Source organism: Haemaphysalis longicornis, unplaced genomic scaffold (assembly GCF_048455015.1).
Source record: "Haemaphysalis longicornis isolate Haplotype H1 unplaced genomic scaffold, Haemaphysalis longicornis Haplotype H1 scaffold_1, whole genome shotgun sequence".
NCBI classification, from domain to species: Eukaryota; Metazoa; Arthropoda; class Arachnida; order Ixodida; family Ixodidae; genus Haemaphysalis; species Haemaphysalis longicornis.
In genome coordinates this window covers 421,764,207-421,784,562 of record NW_027526203.1, presented here as the reverse complement: position 1 = coordinate 421,784,562, position 20,356 = coordinate 421,764,207, and the positions used below count along the sequence as shown (strand labels likewise).

The window sequence follows — 20,356 nt, the reverse complement described above, 5'->3', positions numbered from 1 at the left end:
TTCCGGCTGCTGCGTTTTTGTGCGTCGCTCGGCCAGCGCCGCCGGTCCGACTCGGCAGTCGTCCAATTAAGCGGACTGCCGAGCAAACTTTTCTTCTCGCCTCCGGCCCTGGCATGCGCGCGGGCTTAGCGGATTCTAACCCCCGGCGCACCTCATCAGCGCTTTTGCCGGTGTCCCCGGCCTGCTGGTGACCTCTCCTTTTCGGCCTCTCATAACCTTGTGAACAAAACGGATCCGCGTCCAAATCCGCCGATAATCCGGTCGGCGCGCTCGTGGAGGAAATATCAGGAACGCTTATAATGTTTTCGGGAAGGATTGGCTCCCATCGGCGCCGAAGGAAGGCGGATAAGCGCGCCAGTCGACTCGATAGAGGTCTTCCCGTTACTCTTATCGAGCCAGCTTTGGGCGCCCATATTGGGAGCTTTGCGCGGGCTCCCAGCCGCGTCCCGGCCGGCGCCAGTCGCATCCGTTTGCTTATGCGCCTATCATGACGCAGCGTCAATGGGCAGCGGGCGCCCCGATCTGTTGCGCTTGTGTATACTCAATTACAGCAGCCAGATCCCCACGGCTGGCGGGGAGATTTCCACGGGCTGCAAGAAAGCGGCAGAAATTGCCTGCGACCTCCTTTAAAGAGGCTTCTCCTCCCGGCTACACGGGGCCCCCTAAGCCGGCCCTGCGAGTAAATGTCATTGGCAACGTTCCGAGCCGGCCGGGCGCTCGCCGATTGCGCAGCTGGAATTTTGACTGAACTCGAGCGTCCCTTAGTTTGTAGCAGATAGCCGACGTGTTCTGCGTTTTTTTTAGAGAAAGAAAAAAAAGAGAGAGAGAGAAAGAATAATCCCGCAATGCATGCTAGCACTGCTAGTGAATCTAGGAGGTACTCTCAGGGATCCTGCCATAGCGCATGTGTCTTTGTTGTTACGGCTTTCGGAGGAACGGGGGTCTTGTCACATAACTGTCACAAAATCTCAAAATCGCGAAGAATTTTGGTTGTCAAAAGATTCTCGGCAACGCAACCGATAACTGATTTCGCGTCTATTTTATGCGGTACCTTATGACATAAAATAACGCATTTTTCTGGCACAGGTTGGCTCCCATCTCGCAGAGGAGCGGCGGTGGGCTCGCCAAAGCCACCGCTGGATGTCGGGGGTTCTCCAAGGACGGAGGCCTAGGCATCTGAAGCATCCACTTCTCGTTGATTCCAGTGAAGGGCCCGTTCATATTGGATGATTTCCGCCAGCTTAGCACCGGAGCCGTGCAGTAGGGGCGGATGTCAGTAAAGGGGTAGGTGGTAAGGCATGGCCCAGCCTGGGTCACAAAAACACGGAACGATTCACGATTTTGCGCGTCATCCTTACGCGGGGATCATGGTATATTTTAGTGTATCGTTTCAATTTTAGTACAGGGACTTTCGAGTATTTTTTCATACGAAGAGAAGGAGTAGCGTGCGTAGTGATAAAATCGAAAGAAACATTGAATTAATACAGACAAGCACACACCTCCTTGCATGATGCACTCGGCCGGGATTATGTCTCGTCCCCCATCATACATCCCTCACGTACCTCCCCACATCAAGCACCCACAAGGCGGCAGTCCGTCCTCCTCCGACAGATGCAAACTAACACATTACCCACCGAACATCTCACAGATCGCTTCCTATGTACTGTACTACGTGCTAGCTTAAAAACCCATCGCTATGTTTTTCAGCTCACGTCATCCATGGGTCCTTCGTAAGGCAGGTATAGCGCACAATCCAGGGGCGAACTTCGCTGAGATCCCTGGGGACAACAGGCGCGTTGTGGTTTTGTTGTGCCTTCTCTTTTACATCCCTGTTTCTCCTGCTAGAATGAAAGAAAAAGCTGTTCGGGGCAGTGTTGCGGAGTTGCCACTCCGGAATTGGAATGATTCCGGATTCATTCCACTTTTTCGAGATGCCGGAATGGAATGGGAATTGAATGAGAACAAAGCTTGGAGGAATGGAATGGGAATGGAATTAAGGGCCTTATGCTCGGAATGGAATGAGAATGGAGTCAGGATTTTTAGACGGCGGCGTCACCATTGCTGGTGCCTTCCGGCTACTTAATTAGTTAGTCTGTGGCGACGACTGCGTCGGTATATCTCAAAGGGAGCACCGGCGACGAAAGCGAGAACGCGTACTTGGCATTTCGAGTAACTGACTCTGCGCAACGCGTATGCAACTGAACTTCGAGCGGCGCAAGCTCGTCTGGCCAGTGGAGCCGTTAGGTCGGCTCTTCGTGCTTTGGTAGGCTTTTTGAGGCGTAGCTTTCTCTGTAGAACCGCCCGTGGCGCCGATGGCAGACCAATGTCGCTCTCAGTGGCAGGCGCCGTGTGGCCAGGACAGCAGGCAGGGAATATCATCGAGAACCAGGGGGGGAGGGCGGGGGGACGGATATGAACTGCGCGCATCCGAAGCCGCGGTGTTTCTCACCACAAGCTGATACTGCGAAATATTGGAGCTAGCAATATAAAGCGTTCGCACATGACACAACAAAGCGCTTTCCTCCGGCGCGCAATGAGTAGCGCTGTAGCTCGCAAGCCGACCTGGTAGGCATCACGCGGGAATACGACGCCAACCTGTCGACCGTCTGTCTGTGTGTTGCAGCGGCCGCGGGGCTCCAGTAAACCAATGCCAGGGCAGCAAAAAGAAAATTGTGGGTAAGAGATTTGCGAGCCCGGCACCCGCCAGAAGCGTAAGAAGCGAGCTTCAAATATGTTACTGAGCTTTCTACCTCCACGCTCTGATACGAAGGCTACGGTAGTGAGCAGATGGGATATACAATTACATAAGACAATGCAGAACACAGCTGTCGACAGGCGTTTGTTTCTAACAGTTTTGGCTCCAATAGCACCCTTTTTTCGAGTGCTTTGACGGCTCTCAAGAGTGTGACGCCGTGTTTTGCTTCGATCTGAATGTGCGGCCCTCTCCTCCAATTGTGCCAAACTTGTTCGTGCTTTGGTTGCTGTGTTTCTGTGTACGTGGCCGTTGCGCCTGGGTATAAACGTACCTGATTACTGAAGCCTTAGTCGTCGGCTCGAAAGTTGGAGCATCGGCACTATTCAGGAAGGGAGGTCACATTTAAAAATTTTGATCAGGTCCTCGATCATATGGTTCCGCATTCATGGAAACAAACTGCCTGACCATATTTATTTACGTTGACAGGGCTCCCGTCACGATATGGTTCTGTCCCTCTAAATGAGGGAGTCATAAATAATGTCCTGTATTGGACGTATGGAGCTGCGGTAGCGCCAGGTCAATAAACAATCACAATGGAGGTCAAAGTGGAAGCGGTGGCGACTTTCCTAGAGTGAATGCAAAACCTGTAAATGGTGTTCTGTGACTCTGCCTTCCCGTCTCTAGCGTTGTAGTGTAGCGAAAGTGATCAATGCTGTAGATTCACTTGAAATTATTCAATTAGGCATTTCGAATGTACATGTGAGCAAGCTCCGCGTGACATGCCTGTGAGTTATCCACATCCTACTAATTACGCTGGTGTGACGGCACGCAAAGCAGACAGCAAGATAGCACGCCCCAGACTGTGTAGTAAAACGAAATAAGCCGACATCGACGTAATAGCTGCTTCATCTCGCGTCGCGCAAGAACAAACCATTAATTATAACATGGTAACATGCAAATACTAGAATATATGGGATACCGCTACTTACAATAAAAAAGGGGCAGTGTGACGCTGCCACTTTTCAAAGCGAAAGCTGTTTTAGTGGGAACGATCGGATTCTATCGAAAAAATAATGCATTCGCCCTTAGACCGGTTTCTCGACCGAAAAGCTCTGATAATGTCTCTACGCACACGATGCGTGTGTGAAACCGGGGACCGCAAATTATGTCTCTCTCTCTCTCTCTCTCTCTCTCTCTCTCTCTCTCTCTCTCTCTCTCTCTCTCTCTCTCTCTCTCTCTCTCTCTCTCTCTCTCTCTCTCTCTCTCTCTCTCTGAAACTGGGCTTCCATTGTGACAAACGCTTACTTGAAAATCGCAAAAAATGAACGGTTCTAAATAAAAAAAACACGCGTCGATCATAAAGGACCACAATAGTATACGTTTATCTCATAAACCACGTAACGGTGTACACTTATACCATTCGTAGTTGCGTTTACTTAGTGCGCGAAAAATCGTAGCATGGGTTAGTTCTTCGCTTGCGGTTTGGGTGTTTGAAGGTTTGTAGATCGGCTAGACGCACTTTCAGCGAAAGTTGGGTGCACTTTTAGTTTTCGCGCTTCTCTCAGATTTCGTTAGGAAGGGACGATAGTTTTTTTAATTGGGTAGTTATGCACGACACACGTAACCAACCTGCTACCGCCTCTCAACTTCGGTGTCAAGTGACACATTTTGAATACTTTTGAAGTTTTCAACCCGTATGGTAACGTCAGATTCATTTTGCGTCCCTCAGTAATTCGATAGAGCACCTGAGGCAGTTTTTACATTGAAGAATTAAAGGAATGGAATTGAACTTCACGTCCATTCCAGGAGTGGGAATGGGCTAACTTCTGTCATTCCGAGGAATTGAAAGGAATGTAATCACGACAAGTTCGAATTCCTCGGAATGGAATTGGAATGGAATGGGGATGCCAATTCCGCAACACTGGTTCGGGGTGTATGGACAGCATTATTAATTTCAAAAAAGTTTCCATCTGATCGTATACACGTATATAACGACGAACGCCTTAAACGGGTCATGGAGACAAAATGCATGTTTGGTTCATTCGAAAGATTACCTCGTTAGAATAACCCTGACACCACTTTTAACGTGAGCTACACTGAAATACGCTATATAGTTACGAAAAAAAAGCCAATGACCATGCGACCCACTAGCTGATTTCCCGCACAAGAACCTGTGATGTGTTATGGGCAGTGTGTCGAACCGAAAAAAATACTGGTTCGGTTACGGTTCTGGTTCAGGCGAAATCATTTCGTTCCGGTTCAGTTCCGGTTCGACAAAATCACGTACCGAAACGGTTCGCGAACCGGTTCGGGAGCTTGAACCGGTTCGCGAACCGGTTCGATGAGTTGAATTGTCACTGAAATTAGAAAAAAAAAACAGTTAGTGGTTTAAAACGACAGTCAAATCAAAATACAAACAAAAATTCAAAATGCTGATGTTCCCCCGCAATTGCAAAGCAAAGTTTAAAAATTTACGAGATATTAGAAAAGCAGATGAAGTGACGACGATTTACCACCTACTTTCTCGCCCAGACTTTATGTTGTCCTAGCGACTATTCATAAGGCCACCGCCAAGAGATATGACGGTGGGATATATTTTCTGCCCTTTCCTTTTTTGTTGAAATCGCTATCGTCGCTATGGAACCGCCCATCACGCTAACCTTGAAGCCTTCAATTTAGGCCTGCGGATTGGCGCGTTCAAATACTGGCGCTTAATACCAATGGCGCACATTTTTTTTTATATTTGTAACAAAACATAAAAATACTGCAACAGGCACACAAATACTACCAATGAATTAGATTAATTGGTCACCCTGAATAATTTGTTAGCTGTCAACTTATCGAATGTGTTAGCCACATTTTGGTTAAAAGTAAGCTTTAGTTAACGCTCAGTCACCGTGGCATTATTGCCCTGACCACTGCAATTCCTTTTGCGATAGCTATACCGGATGTGTGCATTACAATCAGTATGTCATTGTACCGCCTGACCCCCGGCCATCGTTCCGTGAGCTGCATTGAGGAATCCTATCTCAGATTATGCTGTTACAAAATGAAAGGGAAATTTGACGCCCGGAGCATGAGATGGGGCTTTTTTGGGTAGACGCTCTTTAATTCGTCCACAGCAGTACTGCCCTCCGGAACGAGTAGCAGTAGAAGTAATGTAGGGGGTTGGGCACTCAGGACAAGTGCACCTCCGAAAAAAAGCAGATCTGAAAGAGACAAAACTGCATCAGCAGCAAACGGCTTAGCCACTGAGCAGCTCCTCCGGTGACACTTGTCAAGTATTAACAATTTGCAGGTGTCGGACCTTCTAAACAAATTACGAAATGCAAAAAAAGTTTGCACACATCGGGTGTGGGCTTCCGCTGTTGCGCAGTGGAGCACTCCTGCAGCCTGGTAGCTCCAATAAAGTCACAGCTAGGGAAGGGAAAAGTCGTTTTATATCCCCTGCAAGCTGCCCAGAATGATATTTCGTTTGGTAAGCTTGCAGTACGCTCGCACTTCCAGCGGCAACAGACCATTGCTACATTGGTGCTCATTCAGTCCCCCTGTTGTTACATAGAGCGTGATAGTGTTCAATTGTCTGGAGGGGAAAGTGCGCGAGCGGGTACGAAGTTGATGGTACGGGAAAGAAAAAAAGGCCTGAATTGCATTGACTGTGAAATATCAAAAATGGAGGGTCGAGCCGTTTCGGCATGAACCGGTAACCGTTTCTTTTTTCGGTGCAGTTCCGGTTCGGGTTCAGCGTGCTCAAAGAATAACGGTTCGGGTTCGGGTTCTGTTACGGCAAAATACCGGTTCATTCCGGTTTTCAGTTCGGTTTGGTTCCGTTTCGACACCCTGGTTATGGGGAGCTGTGCGATTGGCTGAGGCTGGCAAAAGCAAACGCAAGTTAGGTAGGGCTCATAACCTTGGAGAACGAACTATTTTCGCTTAAATTTAATGTGCCCATATTCTTTTTATACCCGTAAGAATGGTGGGGTAAGCAATGAAAGTTAGGAACGAACCCGTAAACATCTAACACCTTAGTGCGGCACTTTGCCGGCTGTTACTGCCTAACACAGGCGTCGGACGCGTTGGGTTGTCTGAAAACACTGGCCAACTGACATAAGCGGCACGGCCACTTACGTGACCATGTCTGTGGAGTCATAGCTGATGCTTTAAGAAACGAGCGCTATCAACCGTAATAAAAATACGGCAGGTATACAGAAGTGAGGTCAGAAGTAAATTGCGAACACTGGTATTTCAAGGGTGTTCCAGCGCTATCTATGAAAGCAGGAGATAAACAAGATAACCAAACGATGTGTGTGAGATGGTAGCAGACCTGGTCACCATACTATCTTTAGTTTGAAGGTCCAGCCCTAGGTACGTCATTTCCAACGTCATGAAACATGTGATTTAGCGGGAGAATTGACATTTGGATTAAAATGTACAATTTCTCAGTGATGAAAGCATCGTTTGCTGCCGGACAAGCGCTGAGGGCACTATACAACAACCAATCTTTCGAATAAAATAAACTTCTATTTCGCCTTCATTGCACTTTTAAGTGCTCCATTCTGCGAAAATGCGCCATTTTTGTTCTCCGGCCAAGAAAATGGCCGCCGCTGTAAAGAATAGCTAAACAAAAATGGCCGCGTTTCTGCTCCTTTCGTTGCGAATGTCGGCGAAAGACGATAGTCGACTGGCACCCCTACGATGTAAACGCCTCCCTTCTCGTCCCCGCTCACCTCTCATGCTGTTCCTCTCAAGTCTCGACGTTTGCTGAAGGCAATTTAAATTTACCGCGTTCTACTGCTACAGGCCTGGTGCCTCGATGCCAGCGCTGCCGTACGGTGGAGACGCGCGTGATCCGAGGCACCCTACTACAATGTTTATAGAACCACGCTGCCCCACTCCACACGCGTTGCAAGCGAAACGTGGGACCTATCTAGTGAAAGCTTTCGTTACTGATGCCGTTTGATTTTTAAAAAATGCTGCCAGGCAGCGCGGGTAACAGCAGGCGACGGTTTTCTGCAATTGATGTAAGATTCTATTTGCTATCGCAAAACCCAAGCATCCATCAATGTTCTAATAAAGTAACACTGCAAACATCACTCATGTATTGATTTTCTGCCTTATACTTGCGTAATATCTGGTTCTTCTTCAGCAATGTTGACAAGTATGAAGGTTGCCAGCGGACTTAGACGTTTAGATTTGTCTGTGGGTATATAAGACTATTGTGCAGATTCAGTTTCATTTTGGCCGGGTGGCTGAATCGAGTCACAGAAAGACAGACACACATGCAGGCAGACCAAAATTTCTGCGATTAAGTAGCCCAAGAAAGACTATCGTCTTTAAAAACACACGCGTAACTCGATGGGATTTGAACCGGGGTCTGCGAAGTTGGTAGAGCAGCCCACTGCACTACCAACTGCGCTATTTTTTTTTATTTAATGCATGGAACGTTCAGCCAAACTCAAGCACGACAATTAACGAACAATATAAAAGCTAACAGACAGCGAGGTACAAGCACAGCAGTCTAACAAAAATCTATGGTATTTCAACCGGGGTCTGCGCAGTAGCAGCCCGCTGCTCGGCCAACTGCGCTATTCTTTTTCTTTTCTTTAATGCGGGGAACGTTTAGCCAAACTCACACAAGACAATTAACGAACAATATAAAAGCTAACAGAAGGTGATGAATAAGCACAGTAGTCTAACAAAATCGGTACAGTTTTAAAACTCGGGCAAGCAGACGCACGCATCCAAAAGGTGAAGCCACTCCAGTGGATCACTCTGCGCCGCATAAACGTTCTGCAACAGTGCTGCCTGTTCCTGAAAAATGCCCTTGGCTGGCCGAGGGGGGAGGGGGGGGGGGTGCTCCGCATGCTGGTCAATCATGCGGCGCTACCACAATATAATTAATCCTAGCAAAACAAAAGCGTCACAGGGCACCAGATTAGCGTCGTGAAAAGGCCAGACGCGAACTGTGAACGGAGTGATGTAAATGTACTTTTTAAGAGTCCGTTGTAAAACGTCCCAGAAAAACACTGTGTCACGGCACAACACAAAACAATCATCAATGGCCTCTGGTTGATTGCACAAGCGGCAATTGTCTGACAAAGAGATCGACATCTCTTTTTCTCGCAGCCATTTTGTCATTGGGAGCGTTTGCGAATGAAGCCGAAAGAAAAACGTTTTTGCAGTTGTCGGCAGACATACTGTGACACACACTTCACACTATCTAAAATACTGCTCTTGTGGTCACGCAAGTAGGCCTGGCAATAAACCGGCCCATGGAACAAATGATCAGTTAAAGCATTCGTCATAGCATTTCTTGAAAGCTCAACAGATCTTCTAAAGAAAACTGCTCGTGAGGAAATTAAGTGTCCACAACTTCCTCAAGAAAACCCCATGGTGGCGTCCTGTTAACCTCACCCGTAGAAACAAGGAGAAAAAATAAATGGTAACTTGCGCGCTTTTGAAGTATGGTAAGTAAAAGTGTATAATCCGCCAATTCGTAGAAGATGAAACGAGATACAAGTTGGTGCACAAACAATTGCATTAACCCTACACCTCTAGACAACAAAAGAAGAAACAAATTATCCCTACTCATTGGCTGCCATTGAGATCCACACGAAAGTACCTTATACTCTGTGTAGAGCCTCGACTTCAGCTCGTGCACAGTGAAGATACCTGAAGCACACAAACAAGCCCTGCTACCAAGAAGACATCGCAAACTTGCGCACGGGCAAATACAGAAAGTTCTGGCCCTTTCCATGCCTGCGAGGCGCGCTTGACATGCGTGAGAGCTGAAGACCAGTGTGGCTCGGAGTTCCTTATTTGGTGCAAATGCACGCCAAGGTATTGAAGTCGTGCACTGCCCGAACTAATACCTGCAAATTTGAATGGTTTTATCCCCACTGGCCAAACTGAAATACTATGTTAGTTTTCTCCATATTGAAGGCCCTCTCCACACACGTCACATTTCAATACAACGCTTGACAGCCACTATTGGACACTACGCTTGTCAGCACAAAAATAGGCTATGTCGCCGGCATTCACAAGAACTTTAACTTCACACGATGATAAAGAAAAACCACGTACTCCTGACTCTGTTGAATGCTCAGACAAAGAGGCTGTACGCACCGTCCAAACAACAGAGGTGATAGGGGGCAGCTCTGTCTAACAGACGACCTGATCTCAACTGGTTTCAGCGGTCAAAATTAATCCAAATCCCTCCATTACGGCATGTCACGTCACCTGTGTAGCGTCGGTGCGTTAAACCTCGTAATCAATCAATCAGCTGGTTTTAAAAGAACGCGGTTAATGACAAGCTGTGTAGTGGAATGTTTGTAGCAAAGCTGAATACCTCGATACAGCATATCACCTACATTAGCCGCTTAAAGTGATCAAATGCTTTAGCAAGGTCAATCTGGATAAGGGCCGCCTGTTCAGCCAAATCAGATCGCACTTCAATATAGAACGGGCAATATGTATACTCGTTTGAATACTGCTGCCCCGAGTACCGCATATTTAGTGAGACCCAACTAAACTAAGAATTACATGTTGAAGACGACTAGATAAAACTTTCGCATAAATTTTATAGTACATATGGTAGAGGGCGATTGGCCGATGGCGCTCTACAGATCTCAGCTTGTGCTTACCCGCAATATTGGGCCTTAACAATGTGCGCTCTATGTAAAAGGTTGGTGGCAAAATACCATGATCGTATGCGGCCGTGAATATGTCCAAGAAAACTGAAGCAAGAATACCAGAAAACTTCTGATATAATTCGTCACTCAGTCCTGCACGTTGCCGGCGTAGAAGAAAGGTTGTCGTTGTTGTTCTTCCTTTCTTCGTGCCAGATACACACTGCGGGGATTGGCCAGGAACCGAGAGCTTTCATGGGCTAATGTGCCCGCTTCACAAAATTCACGAAACTATGAATCGCAAACATAAAAGTTGTAGAATAATGCGGGATGCATGACACCTGAAAGCGATGACACTTGAGTGGAACACGTGAACACTTGCCACGCACAACCGTGATTCTAGGGAATCTGTGGCGCCTGCGAATGTGTTTGCTGGCATAATTCTCGCCGTAAGACGAAGAAACAAGAGCGAAGGAGGAGATCATATAGGTCTATTTTCTCCTTCCCTTAACTGGTCCTTTTTGGTTCGTCTGGATGGTTTTATCCCAATATTCTACGCGGAATTCCTGGCAATTGTCCTGGCACTACAAAAGCTGGATGCATCAATTATATCTCCAATCATAATTTCAGATTCTTTTTCTGTATGTTTAGCCATTTCTTCCCCTAAAGACACCCCCCTTCTGTGGACGTTTCGGTCACTCCTGCCACTTAATCGCACTGAAATTCACTTTCTTTGTGTTCCCGTACATGCGGGGCTCCCATTCAACAGGCCGCAGACTCTCTAACAAGGATCGCACTCTCTGGGCAGGTTGTAGAAGTCGTTGAACCGACACATTTAATAACCGCTGCTAGGTACCGTAGGTTGTGGAAAATTCAAGGACAGCAAAGTCAGTTTTATTGTCTTTAGGAGATTTTAGTGATCTAAATTTCTCATGGAAATCTGAATAGGGCCCTTCGCACAACTTAGACTTTATTATTACAGCCCTACTTGTCAGGTACCCCACTTTAAATGAGTACTAACACAAGTCTCGTCTGGCGCCAGCAGCTCTGTGCAGCTGTTGTAACGAAAAAATTCCCTCGCACTTCCCCGAGGGGGAGAGTGTGTAAGTGCGAATGCACGTGTTGAATTTGCGCGGGTCGGTAATGTTCGCGAAAGAGAGATCACACACACACACAACTACAAAGAAAGAAAGATGCATTTATTCACAGACACCTATTTGTGTTGTCCTTGTACTTGATTGCTAGAGCGGATCTCAGCTTTGAAATTTCGTGTCAGTACTCCTTTAAGCGGGTGGATTAGCCCTTCTCACGCCCGATTCCTGGCCAATCCCCCACGTGGGTATGTGCCAAGTAAGTGGGAATGCACGGGTGATGCGAAAGAATTCTTCTTGGCCAATCGCCCTAAGTGGGTATGTGCTAAAGAAATTAGGAACTCTTCTTGGCCAATCGCCCTAAGTGGGTATGTGGTGCGGATGGACGGACGGCGGTGGACGCGTGATTCAGGGTCGCTTAAGAAGTGCATTCGCACTTAAAAGAGACTGTCAAACACGACCTTTTGACATGTCGGCGTTTTTCTCCTCTCAGACGTCAGTTCCTGGAGGGGCCGCTTTGCCGTCTGGGGATATGCCTATCAGTGCCGGCTCTACTGTCATTTGGGGCTACCGAAACGGGGTTCTGCCGCCGGGTGGTAGGCTCTGCCCTCCTGCGCTTCGTTGAAAATTCATATAGATTCACTTTATGATTGCGATTGGTTACTCTCGCCATGATTGTTCAGTTTTTTTTTTCTGTCGTTTATGGATCCAAAACTCTGTCCAACCGGTGTAAACTATCTTTTCTAAACGCCTCGTATTAAATCGAGTTGTATTTATTTTCACTGTCTTCTGTTGATTGCCCGATCCCCTGTTTGGGTATGTGCCATACCTAAAGGTGCAACAACACCACCACCACCACCACCAACAGCAACAGCAACAGCAGCAACAACAACAACAACAACAACAACAACAACAACCACAACAACAACAACAACAACAACGACGACGACGACGACGACGACGACGCATACACGGTGCAGCAGAAGAAAGGCCGGTAGAAGTAATTCCCACCAAGGGAAAACGAAACGAAAGCGAAAAAAGAGATGCAAATACGATGTGACCGTAAAAAAGTTCTTAATTAGTATCGCCAGGCTTTCGCCTTCAAAGCACGTAAGCAGACTTCGGAGCGGCGAGGAATATTTTTGTCTATTTTGTCTATTTTGTCTATTTTTGCCTGTGCAGCGTCCCAGCAGCCGGACCTCCCTCAAAAAAATTCAAGGCAACAACTAAACGGCTATAGCAAAGTAGCTCGTTACAGCAAGGCCATTACGATTTTGCAGAGCTAGCAGAGCAAGGGGCTACCAACAATTTCATAGGCATTGAGCGCTATTCGCCCGCTTGTCTTAGATGAGGTATTGAAACTTCTGTCTGCCTGCTATCGCCTGACCACGAGAAGCAAAAGTAGGCGGTTATTGCATTGGTGCTTCAAGTTCTGTCCTGTTGACTCCCGGCAGCACTTTTAAGAGTTTGCTGGTCACTTATGCTGGCATGTGTAATCAGTGATCCGAAACATGGTTATAGTTCCGCTTCAGTCGTTCGTAAGAGGCATTCAACGTGACAAAGTAACAAATAGCACTGCAAGGCTGTGTATCCTGCAGACGAAAATCCGCAATGTTTCCAGGGTAGCTCCTCTTATTCCTGCTAGGAAACTGTTTGCTTAATGCATACGTATGCACCTAAAAGCAAGAGCTTCCCACCGCCCGCCGTGGTGGCTCAATGGCTAAGTCGTTGCACTACTGAACCCAAGGAGGCAGGTTCGATCCCGGCCGCGTTTTTCACAGAAACATAGAAAGAAAACGCCAGTGTGTAGAGATTTTGGGACACGTAAACTCCCCACGCAGCCGAAATTAGTCCGAACCCTCCCACAACGATGCTCTTCGTAGCTCAGGTTCAGCTTCGGTGCGTAAAGCACGGGCAATTTCTAAGAGCTCTGCAGCAGCGTTCTTTGTTCAGCTTACTAGACGTGTGCACACATTGGGGTAAATAGATGCATTTGCAATGTGTATAAATCAATATGCTGATTACACTGACAGAACTCGGTGCTGCTGCTTCTATATGCCTTTATTTTTTTCCTAGGAGAATTCGGGGTTAACAAGCACGTAGTAAGTCTCTCAAAAACTAAATCTCTCTCAATTCGATTCTTTCGTCAACATTTTTCTAAAGTGATAAAAGCTACAGTACCATGTTTTATACGCATGCGGGGTGCAATCTACGAGGTAATAGGTGTGGCATAAGCATCTCGCAGCGTTATTGTGGCATACGTGCAAAAGCGAGGATTCACTGCTCCAAGTTCTAAGGGCTCCCGTAAAATAATATTGGGAGTGATAATACCACTCAAGTAGCTCTATCACTGCATGAACGCCTTCTGTAACTTTGAGCTCCCTTCACCTGTGGTTCAACTAAGCCCGTGCGATAATAACCTCCTATAGAATCTATTGCTTGACCATGCTTACACATACTATCTCTTCAGAATAGTGGCACGCTTTACAGATCAAAACAACTGACTGCTTCCAACGTTCCAGCATAGCAACTAGCTCTTCTAAGCTTTACTTTTCTCTCTTCAAGGTTGAGTGCAATACTTCTACAACTTCTTTTTTTTCCAATCTGAAACGTGTTTAGAACATCGTCAACAAGCGCGTCCAGTACTTATATCAGGTGACCACAGAGTACCCAAGCAAAATATTGCTGCTCTACGTCGATGAGATCACTTAGAAACTGGCTTAAAGGAGTGTTCTCTTTCTCGGTCTGGGCATTTCTACTGTGCTTCATAGACGTCACTCAGTCCCTGTCGCGGCTATTGGCGGGCTTCTTTACAATCATTTCGTCTGTTCGATAGTCCCCTCCAAAGAACGCATTAGGCAGCCCCTTTGAAAAATGTATGATCCCTTCCTAAAGAAAGTTGAGAGAAGCGCGAAAGCTAAAACTGCGTCCGACCTTCACTGAAAGTGCTTTCAATCTATCGTCAAACTTTCAAAGACTCTAATCGCAACCGAAGAACGAACCTTGCGACGATTTTTCGCGCACTAAGTAAACGCATCTATACGAACGATCTAAATGTGTACCGATACATGGTTTATGGGATAAAGGTATACTATTGTACTCCTTCTTTATGATTGATGCATGTATTAGGGGCGAAGCCCTTTAGGGGATCGGGCTGTCGGCGTCTCATGTCATCGTCGTAACCATCATCTCATTTAGTCACGGTACTAAAACACAGGGACACTCGTTTACGCCTAAGGCGTACTAAAAAAACCCCAGGACACTCGTTTACGTCTCGCGCTAGAACGCTCCGTGTTGCAAAGACAGGAGACTTTCACAGCAAAGCTGTATACTTCACCACCCAACGGTTTCATCTCCGTTGGCAAAAACGCCAAGGCGCCAAGAATACATTTATACAGTGCATGCTTCGCCCCTCCCCATGTTTCACGTTACTAGAGATGGCCCAGGATATTTTTTGTGTGTGTGTGGGTTATCTAGAAGCGTTCCTTTTTCGCGATTTTCAAGTAACCGTTTTGACACAATCGAAGCTCGGTTTCATGCACGCGCCGTGTGTCCAGAGGTCTTATCAGAGCTTTTCCGTCGACCAACCGCTCTATGAGGAAATGCATTAGTTTTCTAACAGAACGCCAGTGATCCCACTAAGAAAGCTTTCGCTTTCTTAGTGGGACCACTAAGTAGGTATTTGTTGCAGCTAGAAAATTACGGAATGTTGCTCTGGCTGTCGATAACTATCGACTATTTTTCTTGTTTAACCTCTACCCCAGCCAATCTTTTTATCTATAGCCCGTTGCACACGCCAGAAAGGACGAACGCTTTTCTTTTCTTGAGTTTATGCAAGCATGCATATCTGGAACGTGATAGGCAAGTACCCATGCACGGCGAAATGTTCTGGAGTCGACCGCGTAAGACAGCCCGCTCTTTGAAGATGACAGCAAAGCACCTTCAAGTTGCAGGGGACCTTCAACGTAAAAGTATTCCCTCGTCTACTACCGTTGAAGATGTCTTCGTGTCGGACTGTTCCATGGAGAAGTAACGGCAATACAAACCATTCAGCGACAGTTCTTCAGTTGTGAAATGCCTCGGCAGTACCCGACCGAAATGCTTGTGCATTAATGTGCGCACGCGGGGACGCATCTAGTAAAATAGAATGCTTTTTCCAGTTTGCCTGTTATGTGAACCAAAGCCAGACCGCACTGCTTGCGTAGCCAGAACCGTAACCACTTGGCCACCATTCCTAAAAAGGAGCATTGCGCCAATTGTAACAGCGAAGTTGTTTAGCAAATCATTATTTTTCCTGTCCGCAGTTAAAAATACCAAGAAAATGACGAGCGTACGCGAGCGCGTGCTTCGCGGGGACCGCCGGGCAGTTGAAAAAACCGAGAAAATGCCGAGCGCTCGTGTGTGCGTGCCACGCAGCGACCGCCCACCGTCCCCGGCGCACGTTTCTCAAGCCACGCATGCCCACATAAGAAGATTGGCCAAGATAGGCAAAAAAAAAAAAACTCCAGCGTTCGCCACAATTGTAGCAGCACTTTCGTTATAGCAATCACACTGCTTACGTCACTCGATAGTGCACTCGCTAGCTCACCTAAATCGCTAGCCCACGATATAGGGCTGTGCGTTAGTCATTCACAAGCTGTAGGAGGTAGTATAATAGTCCGTCTTAGAAGCGCGCCGGCTTAGCGGCGGGGATAGGCCGGCCACGGGTCGTCCGCACGCCCGATGAGGAGGCCGCTCACCTCCAGGCTGGTCGCGCTAGGGATCGAGAACGGAAACGAGTACAGAGTACAGAGAGCGAACACGGACCACGCGGCCACAGAGAATGCATACACACTTCGCCCAGCGTCTCCGGCGCACGTTTGTCAAGCCAACCATACCCACTTAGGGAGATTGGCCGAGGTTGTCAAAAAAAAAAAAAAAAAAAAACTTCCTTGTTCTTCGCATTCGGGGCAACTTTTGCTCGGAACGAGAAAGACTCCAAAGAAGCTCACACTTATAGAAACAACGATGGTCGTTGCAGCAGAGAAGAAGAAGCAAATCGGCTGCAATCGTGCGCTTAAACCGACGGGATGGTCGTGAATGTTACGTGCATCTTCGCTACCTTGAAGTCTTACGCGTTTGTGTGAGCTTCCTTCATTCCTTTTTTTAAAGGCTTATGTGCTGTTATAATGTGCGATAGACCGAGATAAAAAAACTGACAGATCCGCCAACCTCTGCATACCGCACGAAAGCAGCGTGCATCCTTGTCTATAAAATGCTGTCCTATACACCGGCGGGTATATGTTAGTGTGCATGTATAACACTTTCTAGACTTCAAATTATGCATACAGGATTCAAAGTACGCGCAGATTTCTCGTTATCGACCCATCTATACCTTCCGCTGTAATTCATTGATGGCTCATTGATTGCTTGGTTCATGTCCCAGCCGCGCTGGACAAACACACGTCTGCAGCAGCGTGCACTATAAACACAAACCGTAAGCTTGCAGACGAAATTACGGACGAAACGACCGTTATAATAAGAGACAGAGTTCTGTTCCTTACAAAACGGATATAACCCCAGTAAGTTCACGGAAATCCGCTTTGTTCCGATCACGTACGGGCGCTCCTTCCCTATTGAATACGTTTAACCGGCTTATTCATGTTCCATATAATGCAGGCCTTTGATCTGTTTTACGTGAAACAGAAACAAGTCTGTGTACTTATGAAACATTTTATTTAGAGAAGAACGCCCCATCCTCGTTCTTGCCTTAAAGCGTTGTACAATATATGTGTGTATGTATTACTTAGAGTAACAACAACTGTGGGGTATGCGCTCTAGCACCGTGCGTTAGCCCTAACATTCAGCTGGGAGGTCTTATGTCATGAACCGGTATCCGACGAGTGGTTTTTTCCAAGGGCTGCCGTTTGACGTCATTAAACATCAAAACGCGACGTTCGGCCTAGTGTCGCATGTTTGGGCTGAACTTTAGTAATACTCACGTTGAGCCTTGTGATATGCCAAACATACCTCATACGCCTTGTTCGCCGAGCTGCGGCTACCAGTTGACGACGTTAGGCCTAACGTCGGGCCGGCGCATACCCTCGTTTCCCCTCGCTCTACTGCATATTTACCTTTTGGCAAGCCATTCAAAATATACGAGGCTTAACAGAGTGAACGATTTTTCCCATCTACGAAATCGGCTGAGGCAGGCTAGTGGGGCCTTCGCACTAATATTTATGGTGGCTAGTAAATTTCGGCGCAGATGAAAACAACGACAAAATTATGTGCCTTCACTTTCCAAGACCCACCAGCGAGCACCTGACCATCTGTCTGTCTGTCTGTCTGTCTGTCTGTCTGTCTGTCTGTCTGTCTGTCTGTCTGTCTGTCTGTCTGTCTGTCTGTCTGTCTGTCTGTCTGTCTGTCTGTCTGCGTGTCCGTGTGCGCGCGTATGTGTGTGCGTGTGGCAATGACTGCGAAAATAAGAATGCGACCATGTGCACTAAATTTCAGTGCCTTTTAATTATCTGCAGATGTTTCAAATCACCTCGTAGCCCTCGTAGCGCCTCGCCTTGTGGCGTGTACCTTTGCTCTATACAACCGTAATTTGAGAACGTGTAGAGAAAGACCTGAGTGAGTGCCAGAGTCACGTGCCTAATAACAGTTGCGCACTTTCCCTGAAAATTACGATTTCAGAAAATAGGCTAGAGGGGGACGAAGCCTTCACTAGCTTCGTATCGTCGCACCTATCGGCCTTCGGAGTCTGGGATAAATAGCTCGGCCGCCCATCCCATTAGCGAATGTCCACAGTCGGCCCTCTCTTGCTGACCGACAAGCAGTGGCCAAGTTGGTCTTGATGCGTCGTGTACGCCCAGAATTCGCACGCTCTGCCATGCCCTCCGCACTGAAGCGCATCAACCACGGCCTAGCAACGCGCCATCTCCAAGTAGCACACGTACAACGTGCCTGGACACCCGTCCTGGCTATTGTAAACATCAGGAACAATATCCTTAACTTTACCAGCAAGTTCGGGAACTCTGTTGTGATTGGCCTTGAGTTTTGCGCCCAAGGCTTTTAGGTGAATCGAAAAAGGGCTCAGGATGCCAGTGGCTTCCGGGCAATCTTGAAAATGTTGGCCTATACAGCTCCGGCCCTCGACTGTTCGTTGGCGGCCCCGATCTTCTCCCGCCCCAACAAGCCGCTGTAGTCTAGGTCTCCAGAGGCAGCACCACTTGTGCGCTGACTGGACGTCACCAGGCGACACGCTAGCACGCACGCTGCGTTGAGCTATAAAACTGTGTTTGTATAAATTCGATTAAGGTATTTTGAAGTAATCGATATGCTGTACATCTTTTGATATTTTGCCTTGGGAATGCAGCCATGCTACCATCGTTCCACCCAGCTACGTGAGACACATGTCATCTACTATAGTGGCCTATAACGGCATTTCTTCTCTTGCGCAGTTCCGTTCTCGAATTCCTAATTTTTTTGAAAAAATCTAGTGAGTAAATTTTACTCACGTAACGCGCGATGACATAGATAGAACATATTGCCCCTCTAAAATCTATTAATGGATTGGTGTTGCTTTTAGTTTACACCTTAGTCTCTTATCATGCTTGTTAGAAGTACCTGCAATATTTTGTGAGCTCGCCCTGAGCAGCCATAGACAGTAAGCTTTATACAGCTACAACAAGACGCATACTCCTCTACATAGATACGGATTGGGGTGGTACAGCTCCGTATGCTTCCTGAACAAAGCTGAGCTCTCAATTCCTTGCCATTTTTCTATCGCAAATTTTCTGTGTCTTCTCAAAATTTTTTATGTGGCAGGAGAGTGGTTATGGGGGTGTAGTTTCGCTTTTTTCTCGTGCCCCGATTAATGACATTTCTTCATTTTCTCTGCACCCGAGGCCTCATATTTCCCTTTAGATTCGGTGGAATTCTGTCTGTCAGGCAGACTATAGAAATAGGAATAAAAAACGCGGGTCAGAAACATAATAAAATACTCCTACGCGTGTACGTTTTCTAATTGCAATGGCGGCAAGTTAAAATTGTTTGCGTCCCCTCATGCGCATTTGATTAAGGCCGCGATTCTTCCACTCAGCCGAGCAGTAGCCGCTCCTTTCAGCCCTGCCATTTTCCTCTTTGTTTTATTCCTGCCCGCGTCTGTTTAAACTGTGCATAATTTTAACTCTGTTCTCAATCTAACTTCGGGTTTTTTTCTGTTTGTTGTTTTATTTTGCGATGTTACCTGACCATCCGTAGTCGTTTCTTAAAATGAAGTAGGGTTTTCAGCATTTCGTGAAGCAAATGCACTCCACAGTAATACCGTGAGATAACAAATTAGGCACTAGCCATACCTTGTTTTTCGTAAATAAGATAAGCTTCTATAAAACTAGGATTAAAAATACGGTTCCGGGATGACAAATATTTTGGTTGAAATGCTAGTATGATTGGAATGCTAGCACGGGAGAAGGCATTCCGTGCGGTGTATTCAAACTGCGTTATAAAGAAATGACTGTTGTCCAAATTAGCCATTGTTGGATTAACATGTTGTTATATAGTCGAGAACTTCGAGTGTTAATAAATTCGTGTTCAAAGCGTCCCCTGTTTAGCAGCGAATGCCGATGACTGCTGATCAAATTTTTCGGGAGTTTGGCATAAACTGTGCACGCTGTATTTTGGAAATTACTTTCAATATTAGTCCTCGCAAGATGTCAATAAGACAGTTCAAAATGCCCACTTTCCAGGTGCACGAACGCGTGTCTTTGAGGGCTAGAAAATGCGTATGATAAAAAAGAAAGAACCATAAGTGAGGGGACATAACGTGTGAGTATGTTTTTTGCCACCTGCGCACTAATAACACCATAGATAACTAAAGCATGCGTTACTATTAAGACATCGTTAGCTGCACCATCGGGCAAAATCTAGGAATGGTGAGTATGCTGATTCAAGAGGAGCCA

General features: G+C 46.8%; 1 non-coding gene across 1 annotated transcript; it reads right to left on the bottom strand.

Moving 5' to 3' along the window:
• Window positions 1-1,317: 1,317 nt before the first annotated feature.
• On the bottom strand, window positions 1,318-1,422 carry LOC144156406 (U6 spliceosomal RNA). Its single transcript, XR_013319775.1, has one exon. It is a non-coding gene; the product is annotated as a U6 spliceosomal RNA (small nuclear RNA).
• Window positions 1,423-20,356: the final 18,934 nt, after the last annotated feature.